Raw genomic sequence first — 20942 nt, 5'->3', positions numbered from 1 at the left:
TGGATGCAACGGGGAAGGTTGGAAATTTAAGATGATTCATAAGAAAATGAATTATATTTTATTTAGAGAAGGGGTGATGGTCAGAATGTGATTTAAAAAATATATATAATGTGTTTTTAATTGGAAGGATTTTCTTCCTATTTTCATCTGTAAAGTGGACACTTAACTTACCACACTATCTTAAATCTTTATTTATACAACACATATTTATTGAATATATGCTCTATTTTTGGTAAACCTGTTTTATTTTTTTAATTTTTAATTTGTTAAAAAAAATATTTTCATTATATAAATGTTATATAAAAAATATAGGGCTTCCCGTATGCCCAGCTCCCCACACTGCCCCTGTTTACCCACAGTAACATCCTTCATTAGTGTGGCACCTTCATTGCAACTGATGAACACATTTTGGAGCACGGAAAAACCTGTTTAAGAAGTGTTCAATGAATTGAAATTACTTTACAGTTAAAATTATTAGTGTGGTCTAAATTTAAGGTTCACTCGACCCCCTCGATAGCCTCAAGGTGGACTGAAGAATCTTCACGGATCTGGCGTGGCGGCTTCACAGTTTCCACGGTAACGCGGATGGAGCAACACAGTGAGCGAGCAAGCACGCTCGTGTGTCTGCGTGGAGGAAAAGTGCGAGTGTGTGGAGTGATTAGGGAGGAAGAGAGCGTTTGCAGGCAAGGAAAGGGGCACGCGCGGAGCGCAGGACGCAGTGACGACTACGGCGGGCGTGGTGACGTAGCGCGCAGGCGGCAGCGGGGGGGCGGACTCTGGGCCTTTCTTCCCCTTCTGATTTCCCCCTCCCCCCTTTTCTCCCTCTCCGGGTTTGGCTCCCCCCCGTCTTCCCCCTCTCCCCCTCCTCCCCAGGTCCCTTTCCCCTTCCCCGCCCCGGTCCCGGTCCCCCCTGCTTCCCCGCCCTGGGCCCCGGGGAAACCCCCGTCGAGAACACCCCGCCCCTGAAGCGCGCCGCCGCCGGCAGTCGGTGCCGAGCCGCAGCAGAGAGGCCGTGGGCCCGGGCGGCGGGCGGGCCCAGACGCGGGCGCCCTCCTAGCTAGGGCCCGTGCCAGGTGAGGCCACCTCCCAGCCAAGGGGCGGGCAGTGCGGGCCGCCCGCGGGGAGGGGGCGTGGCGGCGGGCGGGGGGGTCCTCCGCCTGGGTCCCCCTCACTGTAGTTACCCGGGCGTCGGGTTGGTGGGTCAGGGCCCGAGTCGCCCGGGGAGGACGAGCTCGAAGCCCGAGCGCCCGGAGTGTGCGGGTGGAGCGCCGGCGAGAAGCTTGGCGGAGGGCGGGGGGCTGGCGCCACCTGTGGCCTTTGCGGTGGGACCTAAAAGCTGTTGCTCCCTTGTGCTTGGGGTGACTACTAGCTCCAGGCGTTTCCTGGGTCCCTGTTTTCCTTCAAGCATTGGGAAAATAGGAGGGAGAGGTGTTGGAGTGTTTTAAATCATGCCGGTGTCCGAGTTTATTCCAGGGACAAGGATTTGGGTTGGCACGTACGGGGAGATATTTCTTGAGCGTTTAGGTTGGGCTTACGCTAAGCTTATAACTCATTTTTGAGTCCTTGAAAACTTCTCGATTTTGGTTTTGTGTAAGAGATAAATTTTTTCAGCATTTGTGACCAGTAGCTTAGTAACCCCAGGGAATATTTCTTCACTCAAAGTGAAGTGTACTTGAATAATGATGATAAATGACCAAGTAATAGCCTCAGAGGTTCGTAAAACCAAAGAAGTAAAAGTGTGGGAAAATTTAAATTCAGATTCCAGGTGGATGAATGTCCGTACCTATATATTTTTTCAAATAGGCTTCTCAATATTTGTGATTCCTGTCTGATGTTGGGCAACGTGGAGACTGGTGAAGAGGGTTCCTCTTGGGGAACATAAATTCCTAGCGTTTTATTGTGTTTTCAGATGGTGAAACGGACGTTTGTATTGTTGTTTATGGCTCTTTTTTCTTCCTAATGCATTTTTTTTTTTCATTTTCTTTCTCCAGTTATTATTATTTTTTTTTGAAGGGGCAGGGTGAGGATTGAACCTGGGACCTCGTAACCTTGTATGTGGGAAGCCTGTGCTCAATCGCTGAGCCACATTGCACATTATCCTCCCCTGAATTGGGTTTTTTGTTCGTTTGCTTGTTGTTTGTTTTTGTTGTTCTAGGAGGCACTGGTGACCGAACCAGGACCTCCCAAGTGGGAAGCAGACGTTCAACTGCTTAAGCCACATCTGCTACCCTCCAATATTACTTTTTTCCCCCCCCTAATATTTCTTTTTATCCCTTATATGGAGTCCTGTGGGTTACCTGTGACATCAAGCAAAAAAAAATTAATGTGGTGGGTTAGGTTAGTTCAGTTCACTTTTGTATTTTTCTTCTCTTGTTGCACTTCTTTACAGGGTTGAGAGAAGAAAGTTTCTTGAAGGTCTGATGAATTCTGTCAGCCAAAGTCAAATTGCAGAGTTGCAGTTCCAGCTGCCTCAGTGTTCACCATATGCTCTGTATTGCAGAACTTCAAATTTGGAAAAAAGTTTTGGTTTTACAAAATTTATCAAAAGAGTGTGTTTGATATTTTTCAATGGGAAGGAGTCAGAAGAGGAGATTACTTCCTTTCTCTTTCAGAATAAAAACCAAACAAAGTCTTTACAATTACCTTTAAGGCCCTAGATCAGTAACACCCCTTTTCCCCCCACTACACATACTAGTCTTTTAGTTGTTCCTTCAATACACTGGGCATAATTCTACTTCAGGGTCTTACGCACTCTTCTCTTTCTCTGGATCACACCTTAAAAAGCTGTCTGAATAAATTTGCCTTACCGAAGAAAGGGGATGTTGATGTGGGAGGAGCAGGGGTGGGGGTGGGGAGTGGGGTATATGGGAACCTCTTATGTTTTTTAATGTAACATTTTGTGTGATCTATTTATCTTAAAAAAAAAAAAACAAAAAACAAAAAAAAAAAAGGGAAGGAAAAAAAGCTGCCTGGTTTGTCCCTTTATCTCTTTCAGGTCTTTACTCAAATGCCACTCAACAGTGAGTGACATTTCCCTGACTCTAAATTGCAAAGCTCCTGCCTGCATACATTTACACAGCTCACTCTGTTTCCTACTTCTCTGCCTGAATTTCTCTTTAACTCCTATCATTCTATCACATACTATTATTTAATTTACTCTCCCCTCGGTTAGAAAGTAAACTTCATGAGGACAGATGTTTTTTGTTTTGTTAATTGTATCCTCAGCACTTAGTACAGCAGTTGACATGCAGAAAATGTTCAACAAATTTATTGACTGAATGAATAGGTATAGAGGATTTTTTATTTATTAATTAATTTATTTTAGGTACCTGGGATTAAACCCAGGACCTCGTATATGGGAAGCAGGCACTCAACCACTGAGCTACACCTGCTGGCTAATGAGAGTTGTTTTTTTTTTTTCATTCGTTTGTTTTTAGAGGTACGGGGATGAAACCTGGGATTTTGTACGTGCAAAGCAGGTGCTCATCCCCTTGAGCTACATCCACTCCCCGGTTTTTATTCTTGAGCGCTCTCATTGTCATGAATTTCTGACCAGAGAATGGGTATTGGTTATCCTTGGAGATTTGGGGTGGGTTTTCACTAGGATTTTGTAAGGTACTCATTGGAAGACTTCGAGCTATTTTTTTTTTTCTCCTGTCAGTTCTTGTCACATTTCTTATTTGACAAAAGTCTTGTGCTTTCAGGCCATTGAATAAAAGCACTCTGAAGGTGCAGAGGATAGGCTGTGGAGAGCTTTCATTGATGGGCTTGGAGTAAGATTATCTCAGATCTGTCATATGGCTAGAATTTTTATCTACTGCTTCAGGCTCTGCTCTGTGATCTGTTCACATCCTTGCTGAGACACATATCACTATCCTGGGCTCTCTTTGACCCCTAAGAACACAGCAGGCCAGTTCCACTTTCAGTTTTTTGGTAGATTGAGGACGTTAATATTTATAGTCCTGGCACTCTGGGTTAGATTTCTACCCCCTATTCATGTGGAGGTAGTTAAGCTCAAAGACAATAAGAATCGTTTTTTCTAACAATGGTAGAGTTTTGGTTCTGGAGATTATTTGAACCTTTTTTCACAAATCAGTTTTGGGAGGCATCTTTAACAACTAAATTCCATCCATATTAAGCTTGAGAGTAAAAGGAGCAGGCACCTTGAGGTCTTTGTATTATCCCACATTTATTTATTCTTTTATTATTTCTTGGTTGGTACATTTGTAACCTTCATTAACCTTCTGGCTAAAGTGGCCTGGATGAGATTTCTCTATGGTGCAGACTCTCATTCTTTTCTAGCTTTGGAAGGCAAAGGAGGTGAGGTAGTGCTTTCAACACTTTGTTGAATGCTAGTGGCAAAGCTAAAGCTTTTGCTTAAACCTTTCCCAGGATGTTGAAACCTGCCAGGCCTATGAGAAAATGATTTGTGGATAGTGGAAAATTTGGTGATCTAGAATGCATTGAACTGAATATGGTTCTGATGTTATTTGAATAAAGAAATAACATCAGAGGTATATTCTAGTTTTTTTGTTTTGTTTTTAATTTTCTCCTAATGCCTTTTCACCCTTTTTTTTTTTTTTTAAGATTTGTTTTTTATTTCTCTCCCTTTCCCCCCTGCCCCAGTTGTCTGTTCTCTGTGTCCATTTGCTGTGTGTTCTTCTGTGTCCACTTCTATTCTTGTCAGCAGTACTGGAAATCTGTGTCTCTTTTTTTGTTGCGTCATCTTGCTTCTTCAGCTCTCCGTGTGTGTGCTGTGCCAGTCTTGGGCAGGCTGCACTTTCTTTCATGCTGGGCGGCTCTCCTTACGGGGCACACTCCTTGTGCGTGGGGTTCCCCTATGTGGGGGGCACCCCTGTGTGGCAGGGCACTCCTTGCGCGCATCAGCACTGCGCATGGGCCAGCTCCACCTGGGTCAAGGAGGCCCTGGGGTTGAACCCTGGACCTCCCATGTGGTAGGTGGACGCCCTATCCTTTGAGCCAAGTCTGCTTCCCTATTCTAGTTTTGTGAATAATTTCCAACATGATTAAGGCAGATTGGCAAAAGCTTCTACCAAACTTTTATTGTCTCCTTTTATCCTTTCACATTTTCTGTGAAATCTTTCTCAGGTCCAAGATACTTAAACATGCGATCTCTATGACATAAGAGATGAGAATGTGTCATAGAGATCGCATGTTTAAGTGTTTATTCTAATTATTTTGTGTTGGTGAGATCATGCCAGGTCATATAGTAATTCTGTCCTTTCTGAGGAACCGCCAAACTGTCTTCCACTGCAGCTGTACCATTTTACATTCCCACCAGTAATGAATGTGTGTTCCTGTTTCTCCTCATCCTCTCTAACACTTATTATTTAATAGTAGCCATTTTAGTGGGTATGAAATAGTATCTCATTGTGGTTTTGATTTACATTTCCCTAATAGCTAGTAAAGTTGGTCATCTTTTCATGTGCTTTTTCGACATTTTGTATATCTTTGGAGAAATGTATATTCCTGTCTTTTGCCCATTTTTAAATTGCATTGTTTGTTTTTTTATTGTTGAGTTGGAGGAGTTTTTTATATATTCTGGATATTAAACCTATATTTGGATATGTGGTTTCCAAATATTTTTCCCCATTGCATAAGTTGTTTTCTACATTCAAGATAAATTCCTTTGATGCACAAAAGGCTTTGGTTTTTTAAACAAATCAATTTTGTTTGTATATATTAATAAAGCATACAGTTCATCCAAAGTGTGCAATCAGAATGGCGTTTGGTATAATCACATAGTTGTGCCAAAGGTTTTTATTTTGATGAGGTCCCATTTATTTATTTTTTCTTTTCTATTGATCCTTGTTCTTTGGCTATAAAGTCTAAGAAACTATTGCCTAACACAAAGACCTGGAGAGTTTCCCTACATTTTCTTCTAGGAGCTTTAGAGTTCTGGCTTTTATATTTAGGTCTCTGATCCATTTTGAGTTGATTTTTATATATGGTGTGAAGTAGGAGTTCACCTCCATTCTATCGCATATGCGTGTCCAGTTTTCCTGGCACCATTTATTGAAGAGACTATTCTTTCCTGATAAGTTGTCTTGGCCCTCTTGTCAAAGTCAGTTGGCCATAAATGTGAGGGTTGATTTTGGAGCTCTCAATTCGCTTCCATTGATCTAGATGTCTTTCCTTGTGCCAGTACTGTTTATTTTTTATTTCTCTCCCCTTCCCCTCCTCCCAGTTGTCTGCTCTCTGTGTCTGTTTGCTATGTGTTCTTCTGTGTCCCCTTGGATTCTTTGTCAGTAGCACCGGGAGGCTGTGGCTCTTTCTGCTGTGTCATCTAGCTGCATCAGCTCTCAGTGTGTGTATTGCTGCTCCTGGGCAGGCTGTGCTTTTTTTGCTTGGGGCGGCTCTCTTTTTGGGGTGCACTCCTTGCGTGTGGGGACACCTCTGCATGGCATGGCACTCCTTGCGTGTATCAGTACTGCATGTGGACCAGCTTCACCACATGGGTCAGGAGGCCCTGGATTTGAACCCTGGACCTCCCATGTGGTAGGCAGAAACCCTGTCCATTGAGCCAAATCTGCTTCCCATCTGTTTTTTTTTTTTTTTTTTTTAGACGTATTGGATGCTGGGGGTTGAGACCAGGATGTTGTATGTAGGAAGCCAGCAATCAACCACTGAGCCACATCAGCTACCCTGAGTTGGTTCTGTTTATTTTGTGTGGTGCTTGTTTTTTTTTTTTTCTTTCAGAGGTATCAGAACTGAACCTGGAACCTCACATGTAGGAAGCAGGTGCTTAACTGCTTGAGACACATCCACTCCCCCATGCTGTTTTGATTACTGTCTCTTTGGGAGGTGTGAGTCCTCAAATTCCATTCTTCTTTTTTCAAGATGGCTTTGGCTATTTGGGGCCCCTTACCCTTCCTTAAAATTCTACCATTGGGGAGCGAATGTGGCTCAAGTGGTTGGGTACTCGCCTCCCACATGGGAGGTCCGAGTTTGGTTCTGTGTGCCTCCTAAAGAAGATGAGATGATGCAACAAGCTAATGCAATAAGCAGACACAGATACAATGAGCAGGGAACAGATGTGGCTCAAGCAGTTGGGCACCTGCCTCCTACATGGGATGTCCTGAGTTTGGTTCCCAGTGCCTCCTAAAGAAGAAAAGTGGGCATAACAAGCAGGGTCAATGAGAAGACAACAAGCAAAGACAGTGAGCAGACAGACGAGGGAGCCATTTAGGGGAGTGTGGGAAATTCTATAACTGACTTTTCCTTTTCTTTAAAGAAAGCTGATGGAATTTTGATTGGGATTGCATTGGGTCTGTAAATTGATTTGGGTAGAATTGACATCTTAACAAAATTCAGTATTCTAATCTGTGAGCATGAAAAGTGTTTTAGTTTAGCCAAAGCGGTGCTGATGCAAAATACCAGAAATCATTTGTGTTTTTTTTGTTTTTTTTTACTTTTTTGTCTGATTGCATTATCATCCTTTTTGGTGTGTCACTTTGCTGTGTGGGGGCCTGTGCCTGTTACTGTGCAGGTCTGGGACACCTTTTTTTCTTTTCTTTTTTTTTTTACCAGGAGGTCTTGGGGATCAAACCCTGGTCCTCCATATGGTAAAAGGGGGCTCAATTACTTGAGCCACAGGTGCTTCCCTTGGTTGGTTTTTTTTTTTTTTTTTTAAAGATTCATTTATTTCCCCCCCCTTTTCCCCCCTCCTTGTCTGTTCTTTGTGTCCATTTCCTGTGTGTTCTTCTGTTTCTACCTGTATTCTCACCAGGCACCTCCCAGGACCTTCTGGAGTGGAAGAGAGGTGATCATGCTCTTGTGCCACCTGATCTGGCGTCTCTTATTCTGCTTCTTCTGTGCCTCTTTTTGTTGTGTCATCTTGCTGTACCAGCTCTCTGCGTGGGGCAGCTCTCCTGCACGGGGAAGCACTCCTGCACGGGGCAGCACTCCATGTGGGCCAGCCCACCTTCACCAGGAGGCCCTGGGCATCAAACCCTGTACTCCATATGGTAGATAGGAGCCCAATTGCTTGAGCCACATCTACTGCCCCGGTTGGTTTAAAAAAATTTTTTTTTTAAGATTTATTTTTATTCATCTCTCTCCCCTTACTCCCCACCCCCCTGCTGTTGTCTGCTCTCTTGTGTCCATTTGCTGTGTGTTCTGTGTCTGCTTGCATTCTTGTCAGGCAGTACGGGAATCTATGGATCTTTTTGTTGTGTCATCTTGCTGCGTCACCTCTCTGTGTGTACAGAGCTACTCCTAGGTGGGCTGCACTTTTTTCATGGGGCGGCTCTCCTTGCGGGACGCACTCCTTGTACGTGGGACTCCCCTACGTGGGGGACACCCCTGTGTGGCATGGCACCCCTTGCACATGGTAGGACTGTGCATGGTCCAGCTAACGACATAGGCCAGGAGGCCGTGGGTTCGAACCTGGAACTTCCTATATGGTAGGCAGACGCTCTTATCAGTTTAGCCACATCTACTTTATTTTAAAGATTTATTTATTTATTTCTCTCCCCTCCCCCCCCGGTTGTCTGTTCTCTGTGTCTGTTTGCTGTGTGTTCTTCTTTGTCCACTTCTGTTGTTCTCAGCGGCATGGGAATCTCTGTTTCTTTTTGTTGTGTCATCTTGTTGTGTCAGCTCTCTGTGTGTGCAGCGCCATTCTTGGGCAGGCTGCACTTTCTTTCGGGCTGGGCGGCTCTCCTTACGGGGTGCACTCCTTGTGTGTGGGGCTCCCCTACGCAGGGACACCCCTGCGTGGCAGGGCACTCTTTGTGTGCATCAGCACTGCGCATGGGCCAGCTCCACATGGGTCAAGGAGGCCTGGGGTTTGAACCACGGACCTCCCATGTGGTAGATGGACGCCCTATCCACTGGGCCAAGTCCGCTTCCCTCAGTTGGCTTCTTTGTGCCTCCTCAAACCAAAAACAAAAGAAAATGAGAAAACTAACCCAGGGGAGCCAATGTCCCTCAGTGGTTGAGTGCCTTCTTCCCACATATGAGGTACTAGGTTCAACCCCCACCCCTGGTACCTCAAAAAGAAAAAAAAATCATACTAAGTCCACACTATACTGTGATTTATTTAATAAATATACCTACACCAACACATCCCCCCATAAATACTGTTTTTTTTAAATTTTCTATGCAAGCTCATGGATCCCCTAAAATCTTTGGGTCTGTGGACCTTTGGTTAAGAAGCCCTGGTCTAGATGTTCTACTATTGAAAGTAGTATATTGAAGTCTCCTACTAGTAATGTAGAACTGTCTATTTCTCCCTTCAAGTCTACCAATACTTGTCTCATATATTATAATTAAGACTTTTTATTGAATTGCCCATTTATCTGTATATAGGGACCTTCTTTATCCCTTCTTAGAGTTTTTGAGTATTTAATGTTAGTATAACTACTTCGGCTCTCTTTTGGCTTCTATTTTCATAGTATATATTTTTTTCCATCCTTTCACTTTCAACATTCTTAAGTCTTTGAATTTAAGGTGAGTTTATTGTAAACAGTGTAAAGTTCCATCATGCTTTTTTTATGTTTTACCAATCTCTGCCATTTGACTGGAGAGTTTAAGCCAGGTACTTTTTTTTTTTTTTTTTAAACAGGTTTGTTTAGTTTTTCTTCTTTTCCCCCTCCCTGCTGTTTTTGTTGTCTGTGTCCATTCACTGTGTGATCTTCTGTATTTGTTTCTCTTTTTGTCCTCTTCTTTCTCCTCCAGGATTCACCGGGATTGGATCCTGGGGACTTCTGATGTGGAGAGAGGTTCCCTGTCAATTGTGCCACCTCTGTTCCTGGTCTTTGCTGCTCTTCACCTTGATTCTCCTCTTCGTCTCTTTTTTGTTGTTGTGTCATCATCTTGCTATGTGATTCACTTGTACGGGCACCGGCTTGCCATGTGGGCTCTTGGCTTGCTGTGCAGGTGCTAGCTTGCCGTGCGGGCACTCAATGCAGGCACTTGGCTCACCATGTGGGCACTTGGCTCACTGCTTGAGCACTGGCTCACCAGAAGGGCTTTGGCTCACCACATGGGCACTTGGCTTGCCATGTGGGCATTTGTGCGGTCACTTGGCTTGCTCTGTGGTCACTTGGCTCACCATGCAGGCACTTGGCTTGCCATATGGGCACTGGCTTGCCGTGCAGGCACGCTTTCTGTTCTTCCTTTTCACCAGGAGGCCCCAGGGATTGAACCCAGGTTCTCCCATATGGTAGGTGGAAGCCTTATCACTTCAGCCACATCCGTTTCCCAATTCAGCTACTTTTAAAGTAACTACTGCTAATGCAGGGCTTTCTTTTGTCATGTTGCTCTTTGTTCTTTGTAAGTCTTACACTTTTTGTTGTCCTTTAAGTCTTCCTTTAATGCCTATTTTAATATATATATTTTTTTGTAGTACTATGAATCTCTTCTCATTTCTTTCTGCATATATTTTTCATTGGTTTTCTTTGTATTTTCCATGGGTCTTAAGTTTAACCTCCTAAATCAGTAACAATCCCATTTGATTTAATACCAACTTAACTTCAGTAGCTTGCACATAACACTTCCTATGCTCCTCTGTCCCCTCTCCTTTTTGTTGTACTTGTTACAAATCATTTTTTTATACATTGTAGGTTCAAAGTCATAAATTCATCATTTCTTTTTATGTATTTGCATTTTAGAACCTTTAAGAAATAGAGTGGAGTTATGTACTAAAAATATGTTAAGGGAAACGGACTTGGCCCAGTGGTTAGGGCGTCCATCTACCACGTGGGAGGTCCGCGGTTCAAACCCCGGGCCTCCTTGACCTGTGTGGAGCTGGCCCATGCGCAGTGCTGAAGCATGTAAGAAGTGCCCTGCCATGCAGGGGTGTCCCCCACATAGGGGAGTCCCACGCACAAGGAGTGCACTCCATAAAGAGAGCTGCCCAGCGTGAAAGAAAGTGCAGCCTGCCCAGGAATGGCGCCGCCCACACTTCCCATGCCGCTGACGACAACAGAAGCGGACAAAGAAACAAGACGCAGCAAATAGACACAGAGAACAGACAACTGGGTGAGGGGGGGAATAAATAAATCTTTAAAAATATATATATATATGTTAAAATAGTACTGGTGTTTATAATTACAGTAGTACTGGCATTACTTTAATCAGAGGACTTTATTTCTTTATGCTGCTTTGATCCATTGTCTAGTGTCCTTTGCTATCATTTTTTTTTTAAGATTTATTTTTATTTATTTCTCTCCCCCCCGCCCAGTTGTCTGCTCTTTGTGTCCATTCGCTGTGTGTTCTTCTGTGACCACTTCCATCCTTATCAGCAGCACTGGGAATCTGTGTTTCTTTTTGTTGCGTCATCTCGTGTCAGCTCTCCCTGTGTGCAGTGCCATTCTTGGGCAGGCTGCACTTTCTTTCTAGCTGGGTGGCTCTCCTTATGGGGCGTACTCCTTGCGTGTGGGGCTCCCCTACGCAGGGGCACCCCTGCGTGGCAGGGCACTCCTTGCATGCATCAGCACTGTGCATGGGTCAGCTCCACACGGGTCAGGGAGGCCCGGGGTTTGAACCACGGACCTCCCATGTGGTAGGTGGACACTCTTTCCATTGGGCCAAGTTTGCTTTCCTGCTATCATTCTTAAGAACTCCCTTTACCATTGCTTGTAGGGTAAGTCTACTGGTTATGAACTCTGTCAGCTTTTGTTTATCTGGGAATGTCTTAATCTCACCTTTTTTTTTTTTTTAAGATTGATATATTTATCTCTTCCCTCGTTGTTTGTGCTCACTGTCTGCTCTCTGTCTGTTTGTTATGTCCTCTCTGTATCTGCTCAGTTTTCTTCTAGGTGGTACTGGAAACTGAACCCGGGACCTCCCATGTGGGAGGGAGGCGCCCAACTGCTTGAGCCATAGCCACTCCTTGCCTTAATTTTTGAAATACAGTATTGCAGATATAATATTCTTGGTTGGCTGTTGTTTTCTTTTAGCATTTTAAATATTTCATCCCAGTGACTTCTTGCTTCTGTGGTTTCTGATGAGAAGTTGGCATTTAATACTTTGGGACTCCCTTGTATATAACATGTTTTTCTCTTCCACCTATCAGAACTCGTCTTTTCCTTGTTATTCAACAGTTTGATTACTATGTGTCTGGGCTTGGTTCTCTTTGAGATTATCTTGTTTGAATGTGCATATTCATGTCTTTCATTAAATTGTGGAGGTTTTCTTGTCATTATTTCTTTGAATATTCCTTCTTCCCCTTTCTCTCTTATTCTTTTGGGACTCCAATAATTTCTATATTGGTGCATTTGATGGTATCCCAGGTATTCCACAGGTCTCTTAGTCTTTTCACTTAAAATTTTTTTTCCTACTCCTCAGCCTCAGTCATTCCTGTTATTTAGTCATTGAGTTTACTGATTCTAATCTGCTGTTGAAACTCTCTAGGGAATTTTTCATTTTAGTTATTGTGGTCCTCAATTCCAGTATTTCTTTTTGGTTCTTTTTTAAAATTTTTATCTTCTTATTGAGATTCTCATATTGTTCATTCCTTGTTTTCCTGATAGCCTTAATTATTTTTCTGTGTTTTCTTTTATCTCCTTGAGCACACTGAAGGTCAGTTTTTTAAAAGTCTTTGTCTGATATGTCCAGTGTCTGATCTTCTTTGTTAATGGTTTCTGGATTTTTATCTTATTCCTTTGGCTGGCCTATCATTTCCTATATCTTTGTCTTGTAATCTTTTATTGTACAATGTACTTTTTTTTTTTTAAGATTTATTTATCCCCCCGCCCCCGCCGTTGTTTGTTCTCTGTGTCCATTTCCTGTGTGTTCTTCTGTGTCCGCTTGCATTCTTGTCAGTGGCACCGGGAATCTGTGTGTCTTTTTGTTGCATCATCTTGCTGTGTCAGCTCTCTGTGTGTGCGGCGCCACTCCTGGGTGGGCTACGCTTTTTTTGTGCAGGGTGGCTCACTGCAGGGTGCACTCTTTGTGTGTGGGGCTCCCCTATGCAGGGGACACCCCTGTGTGGCATGGCATTCCTTGTGTGGGGCAGCAGTGCGTATGGGCCAGCTCACCACACGGGCCAGGAGGCCCTGGGTTTGACCCTGGACTTCCCATATGGTAAGTGGACGCTCTATCAGTTGAGCCATGTCCATGTCCCACAGTGTATATTTTAATATGTTTTTAAAAAAATTTTAAGCAGTTTTATTCACAGTATTTTTTATTAGGGAAGTTGTAGAAAAATAATGCAGAAAATACCGAGTTCTCATGTACCTGCCCGCATTATTAACATTTTGCATTAATGTGTTACCTTCATTACAGTTGATGAGAGTGTTGTTATAATTGTACATTAACTATAGCCTTCACTTTACATTAGAATTTTCACTTTGTGTTCAGTCCTATTTTTTTTTAATATTCTAGTAACATATATACAAGCAAAAATTTCACCTTTTAACTACATCCAGAAATATAATTCAGTGGTGTTAATACATTCACAATGTTGTGCTTCCATCAGCACCATCCGTTACCAAAACTGATCTATCACCCCAAACAGAAATTTGTACCAATTAAGCATTAATTCCCTGTTCCCTACCATACCCTGGCCCTGTTAACCTGTATTCAAGTTTCTGACTCTATGAATTTGTTTTTATTTCAGATCAGTGAGATCATACAATATTTGTCCTTTTGTGCCTGGTTTATTTCACTCAATTGATGGCTTCAAAGTTTATCCATGTTGTCACATGTATCTGAACTTCATTCCTTTTTATGGCTGAATAATATTCTGTTGTACGTGTAAAGCACGTTTTACCTATCCATTCTTCTGTTGATGGATCCTTGGGATGCTTTCATCCTTCGGTGATTCTAAATAATGCTGCTCTGAACATCAATGTAGCAGTTTGATATTATTTATGAACTTCAAAAAGAAATACAGATTATGTTTCTAAACTGGTCAGTTCCTCTGGTATGATAACCCTTTGTATAGATTCAGCTGAGATGTCTGATTAAATTATGTGAAGATTAGGCCTCTGATCCAACCACCTCATTAAGAGTGCGACTCAGCGTTGTGTCCCAGCCCACTTGGTGATAAAACAGACACTCACACGGAAGTAAATACATGGAGAAGGAGAACACAGATAGATAGGCAGGAAGAGAGAGTGCTCCATAGACAAAGCCCTGGAAAGAGAGATGAGCCTGATAGTCTATAGCTAATCTTGTGGAGAGAACAGAACAGCTGAGCCTGAAAAAAAACGAGCCCTGGGGAGAGTGAAGAGCCTTATGCCAGCCTAAGGTGAGATAGGGAGAAGCTGGAACCACGGAACCTTAAGAGGAAGGAGGAAGGCCAAATCCTTGCATACATCACCTCCCTCTTGCATCAACACGTCGCAGCAGACTGTGGGTGAGAAAGTACTTTTATGGTACCTTAAGTTAGATTCTTTAGGGCCTAGTAACTGTAAGCTTCTACTTCAAATAAATACCCTTTATAAAAGCCAGCAGAGTCCTAGTACTTTGCATCAGCACCCCTTTGGCTTACTAATGTGGTGTCTATGTATCTACTTTTGAGTCCTGCTTTCAGTTCTTTGGGTATATACCTAGCGTGGAATTGCAAGGTCATATGGTTATTCTATACTTAACTTTATGGGGAATTACCAAACTGTCTTTCACGGTAGCTGGACCGTTTTACATTGCTACCAACAGCAAATGAATGTTCCTCTTTGTCCACATCCTTTCCAACACTTATATTTTCATTGTTTATAAATAGTAGCTATACTACTGGCTGTGAAATTGGGTCTAATTATGGTGTTGATTTGCATTTCCCTGATGGCTACTGATGTTGAGCACCTTTTCATGTGCTTTTTGGCCTTTTGTATATCTTCTTTGGAGAAATACCTATGCAAGTCTTTTTTCCCTAAACAAATTTTATTGATATATATTAATAAAGCATACAGTTCATCCATAATGAACAACCAGTGGTATTTTGTATAATCACATAGTTGTGCATTCATCACTATAGTCATTATTACAGCATTTTCATTATTTCAATAATAATAATAAACAAAAAAAGACAAGAAAATTCTTCACCTCTCAATCTCTCTGTTTCCCCTGCTTTACTTAGCTGCTATTTCTGGCTATTCTTTTACATTTATTTATTTATTTATAAGCAATTTTATTGCGCTATATTCACATACCATACAATCTAAAGTATGTAATCAGTGTTTTTTTTTTGTATAAGTACCATGTTGTGCATTCATCATCACAAAAAATTTTAGAATTATTTCATTATTCCGAAAAGAAAAATGCCACACCCCTTAGCATGTCTTTCCCAGCCCTACATATCCATTAATCTAATTTCACCTTCATAAATTGATTTATGTATATGTTTTGTATAAATGGAATCATACAATATGTTACACAGTGTCTTTAGTTCATGGTAGTGCAGTCCTTTTGTGTCTAGCTTGCATCACTCAATATAATGCTCTCCAGGTTTATCCATGTTGTCATATGCTTCATGACTTCATTTCTTCTTATAGCTGCATAATATTCCATCATGTGAATACACCACAGTTTGTTTATCCGTTCAGTGGTTGATGAACACCTGGGTTTCCATCTTTTGGCAATCGTGAATAACACTGCCGTGAATATCAGTGTGCAGATGTCTGTTTGTGTCACTGTTCCCAGTTCTTCTGGTAGTGGTATTGCAGGGTCACATAGCAAATCTATATTCAATTTCCTTAGGATCTGCTGAGCAGCCCTCTACAGTGGCAGTACCATTCTGCATTCCCACCAACAGTGAATAAGTGTTCTTCTCTGTGCACATCCTCTCCTACACTTACAGTTCTCTGTTTTTTCAATAGTGGCCATTCTTTTTTTTTTCTAAATGATTCCAAGGATTTTTTTTTTTTTTTAAAGATTTATTTTTATTTAATCCCCTCCCCTCCCCCGGTTGTCTGTTCTCTGTGTCTCCTTGCTGCGCCTTGTTTCTTTGTCCGCTTCTGTTGTCGTCAGCGGCACGGGAAGTGTGGGCAGCACCATTCCTGGGCAGGCTGCACTTTCTTTCACGCTGGGCGGCTCTCCTTACGGTGCACTCCTTGCGTGTGGGGCTCCCCTTCACGGGGGACACCCCTGTGTGTCAGGGCACTCCTTGCGCGCATCAGCACTGCGCATGGGCCAGCTCCACACGGGTCAAGGAGGCCTGGGGTTTGAACTGTGGGCCTCCCATGTGGTAGAAGGACGCCCTAACCACTGGGCCAAAGTCCGTTTCCCAATAGTGGCCATTCTGATAGGTGTGAAATTTCCACCATTTGTATTTCTTCTTTGAACAAATGTCTGTTCAAGTCTTGCCCATGTTTTAATTGGGTTGTTTGTCTTTTTGTTGTTGACTTTTAACATCTCTTTGTATATCATGGGCATTACACCCTTATTGGACTTCTGACTTCCAAATATTTTCTCCTGTTGTGTTGGCTGCCTTTTCATCCTTTTGATAAAGTCTTGTGAGGTGCAAAAGTGTTTAATTTTGAGGAGATCTCATCTGTTTTTTCTTTTGTTGCTTGTGCTTTGGGTATAAGATCCAAGAAACCACCACCTACCACAAGATTTCGAAGATGTTTCCCTACATTTTCTTCTAGTAGTTTTATGGTCTTGGCTTTTATATTTAGATCTTTGATCCATTTTGAGTTGATTTCTTATATACAGAGTGAGATAGGGGTCCTCTTTCTTTTGGTTATAGGTACCCAGTTTCCCATCCCCATTTGTTGAAGAGACTGTTTTGTTCTGTTAACGTGGACTTGGTAGATTTGTCAAAAAGCAGTTGGCCCTAGAGGTGAGGGTTTATTTGTGCACTCTCAGTTCTATTCCACTGATCAATGTGTCTATCTTTATGACAGTAACATGCTGTTTTGACCACTGTAGCTTTGTAATATGTTTCAAGGTCAGGCATTGAAATTCCTCCTGTGTCTCTGTTTTAGAATGCTTCTGTCTATTTTGATGCACTTTCAAATGAATTTGGTAATTGCCATTTTTATTTCTGTCAAGTAGACTTTTGGAATTTTGATTGGTATTGCATTGAATCTATAATTCAGTTTGGGTAGGTTTGACATTTTCACAATATTTAGTCTTCTAATCCATGAAAACGGATTGAGCCACCTCCATTCCCTGCTTTGTTGTGTCTCTCATTATGTTTTCTTCCTTGTTTCTGTTGTTGCATCATCTTATTGTGTCAGCTAACTGTGCCAGCCTGTCATGTCAGCTTGCTGTCCTGAACTCAGGGCCTCCCCTGTGGTAGACAGGAGCTCAATCGTTTGAGCCAAATCTGTTTCCCTTTTCCTTTTTTTTTTTTTTTTAGATTTAGTTTATTTATTTCTCTCCCCTCCCCCCATTGTCTGCTCTCTGTGTCCATTCTCTGTGTGTTCTTCTGCATCCGCTTGCATTATCAGGCGGCATTGGGAAACTGCGTCTTTTTTTTGTTGTATCATCTTGCCTCATCAGCTCCCTGTATGTGCGGTGCCACCCCTGGGCAGGCTACGCTTTTTTCACGCGGGGTGGCTCTCCTTGTGGGGTGCACTTCTTGTGCGTGGGGCTCTCCTATGCAGGAGACACCCTTGTGTGGCATGGCACTCCTTGTGCGCATCAGCGCTGCACATGGGCCAGCCTACCCCATGGGTCAGGAGGCCCTGGGGATCGAACCCTAGACCCTCCATATGGTAAGCGATGCTCTATCAGTTGAACCATGTCTGCTTCCCCCTTCTTTTTTAATATAGGCATTAGGGCTATAAGTTTTCCTTTTAAGACTGCCTTCACTATATCCCATTAATTTTGATAAGTTGTGTTCTCATTTTCATTTGTCTTCATATATTTATTGATTTCACTTGTAATTTCTAGTTTGACCCAGTGATTATTTAGGAGTGTGTTGTTTAGCCTCCACACATTTGCAAATTTACCTTTTTCCTGTCTATTATTGATTTCCAGTTTCATTCCATTATGATCTAAAAAAGGTGCTTCGTATAATCTCAAGCTTTTACTTTTGAAAACTTTATTTATTTATTTTTCCCCCTTCCCCTCTTCCTGCCCTGCTGTTTATGCTGTCTGTTGCCTTCTCTTTTCATTTTCTCTCTTCTAGGATTCACCTGGATTCGATGTGGGAGACCTCTGATGTGGAAATAGGTTCTCTGTCAATTGTGCCACCTCAGTTCCTGGTTTCTTTTTTTTTTTTTTAAGATTTATTTACTTATTTATTTTTCTCCCCTTCCCCTGCCCCAGTTGTCTGTTCTCTGTGTCTATTTGCTGCGTGTTCTTTTGTCTGCTTCTTTTGTTGTCAGCGGCACGGGAATCTGTGCCTCTTTTTGTTGTGTCATCTTGTTGCGTCAGCTCTCCGTGCATGCGGTGCCATTCCTGGGCAGGCTGCACTTTCTTTCCCACTGGGCAGCTCTCCTTATGGGGTGCACTCCTTGCACATGGGGCTCCCCTACGCGGGGGGCACCCCTGCGTGGCACAGCACTCTTTGTGCACGTCAGCACTGCACATGGGCCAGCTGCACACGGGTCAAGGAGGCCCGGGGTATGAACTGCGGACCTCACATGTGGTGGACGGACACCCTAACCACTGGGCCAAGTCCACTTCCCAGTTCCTGGTTTCTGCTGCACTTCACCTTGACTCTCCCCTTGTCTCTCTCTCTTTTTTTTTTTTATGATTTATTTATTTCTCCCCCCCCCCCCATCCTGGTTGTCTGTTCTCCGTGTCTATTTGCTGCGTCTTCTTTGTCCGCTTCTGTTGTTGTGAGTGGCACAGGAATCTGTGTTTCTTTTTTTGTTGCATCATCTTGTTGTGTCAGCTCTCTGTGTTGGTGGCGCCATTCCTGGGCAGGCTGCACTTTCTTTGGCTCTGGGTGGCTCTCCTCATGGGGCGCACTCCTTGCGCGTGGGGCTCCCCTACGCGGGGACACCCCTGTGTGGCACAGCACTCCTTGTGCGCAACAGCACTGCACATGGGCCAGCTCCACATGGGCCAGGGAGGCCCGGGGTTTGAACTGCAGACCTCCCATGTGGTAGACGGACGCCCTAACCACTGGGCCAAGTCCGCCGCCCTTGTCTCTCTTGATGTGTCATCATCTTGCTGCGTGACTTACTTGTGTAGGCACTGCCTCACCACACACGCTTTCTTCTCTTTTTTCACCAGGAAGCCCTAGGGATTGAACCCAGGTCCTCCATATGGTAGGCGGAAGCTTTATCACTTGAGCCACACCTGCTTCTCATAATCTCAGACTTTTTATATTTATTGAGATCTGCCTTGTGACCTAATATGTGGTGTATCCTGGAAAAAGACCTATGGGCACTTGAGAAGAATGTATAACCCGCTGAGTTTGGGGGCAGCGTTCTGTGTATGTCTTTTAGGTCTAACTCATTTATCATATTGTTCAGGTTCTCTGTTTCCTTGTCTAGTAGTTCTGTCTACTGAGGTGAGTGATGTGTTGAAGTCTCTGACAATTATTGTAGCAATGTCTTTTTCATCCTACAGTTTTGCCAGTTTGTTTCATGTATTTTGGGGCACCCTGGTTAGGTTCATATATATTTGACTGCTATTTCTTCCTGGTAGATTGTGCCTTTTATTAATATATAATGGCTTTCTGTATCTCTTACAACTTTTTTGCATTTAAAGTCTTTTTTTTTTAAGATTTATTCATTTCTCCCCTCTCCCTCCATTTCTGCTCTCTCTGTCCATTCACTGTGTGTTCTTCTGTGTCTGCTTATAATCTCATTAGGCAGCTCCAGGAACTGATCCTGGGACCTTCTGGAGTGGGAAAGAGGTGATCATTCTCTTGTGCCACCTCAGCTCCCTGTCTGCTGCATTTCTTATTATTTCTCCTCTGTGTCTCTTTTTGTTGGGTCATCTTGCTGCATCAGCGCTTCGCATGGGCTGGCACTCCTGCGCAGGGCAGCACTCCTGTGCGGATTCTATGCAGGCCAGCACTCTGCAGGGACTCTCCACACAGGCCAGCTTGTCTTCACCAGGAACTCCTGGGCACCAAACCTTGGACCTCCTGCATGGTAGACAGGAACTCAGTTGCTTGAGCCACATCTGCTTCCCTTAAAGTCTGTTTTGTCTGATATTAATATAGCTGACCCTGCTCCTTTTTTCTTAGTATTTGCATTGAGTATTGTTTTTTAACCTTTCCCTTTCAGTCGGTTTGTGTTCCTAGGTCTAAGGTGAATCTCTTGTAAGCTGCATGTGGATGGCTCATGTTTTTTTATCCATTCTATCAGCCTATGTCTTTTGATTGTGGAGTTTAATCCATTCACATTCAATGATATTACTGTAAATGCATTTTTCACTTCTGCCATTTTATTCTTTGGTTTTCATAGGTCATTTTATTTTCCTCTATCTCTTTACTCTTTTTGTTATCTTTTCTGTTTTTCTTTCTTCAATACTCTCCTCCAAACCTCTCTCCTTTCTTTTTTTTTTAAAGATTTATTTTATTTATTCCTCTCTCCTTCTCCCTACCCCCCGTTGTCTGTTCTCTGTATCCATTTGGTGTGCTTCTGTGTCCGCTTGCATTCTTGTTAGGTGGCACTGGGAATCTATGTCTCTTTGTTGCGTCATCTTGCTGCATCAACTCTGTGTGTGCGGCGCCACTGCTGGGCAGGCTGCACTTTTTTCACATGGAGCGGCTCTCCTTGTGGGGCGCGTTCCTTGCACGTGTGGAACCCCTACGTGGGGGCACCTCTGCGTAGCATGGCACTCCTTGCACATGGCAGCACTGCACGTGGGCCACCTCACCACATGGGCCAGGATGCCCTGGACCTCTTATATTGTAGGTGGATGCTCAATCAGTTGAGCCATATCTGCTTCCCTATCCTGTCTTTCTTGTAGGCATTAAGGCTTCCTTTAATATTTTCTGCAAAGGTGGATTCTTATATATATGAACTCTCTTAGTTTCTGTTTGTTTGTGAATATTTTATATTCACCTTCATATTTGAAGGACAATTTTGTGAGATAAAGAATTCTCGGTTGGGAAACAGACT

At 43.1% G+C, this 20942-nt stretch overlaps 1 protein-coding gene across 1 annotated transcript in view; it reads left to right on the top strand.

The window, feature by feature from the left end:
- The first annotated feature begins 767 nt into the window (after positions 1 to 767).
- R3HDM2 (R3H domain containing 2) overlaps positions 768 to 20942 on the top strand; it is a 277530-nt gene continuing 257355 nt past the window's right edge. Inside the window, 1 exon segment of the mRNA XM_058308301.2 lies at positions 768 to 1073. The gene's annotated coding sequence lies outside the window, so the exon portion shown is untranslated.

This window comes from Dasypus novemcinctus, chromosome 12, assembly GCF_030445035.2.
Source record: "Dasypus novemcinctus isolate mDasNov1 chromosome 12, mDasNov1.1.hap2, whole genome shotgun sequence".
Classification (NCBI taxonomy): domain Eukaryota; kingdom Metazoa; phylum Chordata; class Mammalia; order Cingulata; family Dasypodidae; genus Dasypus; species Dasypus novemcinctus.
This window is presented reverse-complemented; position numbering and strand designations above follow the sequence as displayed.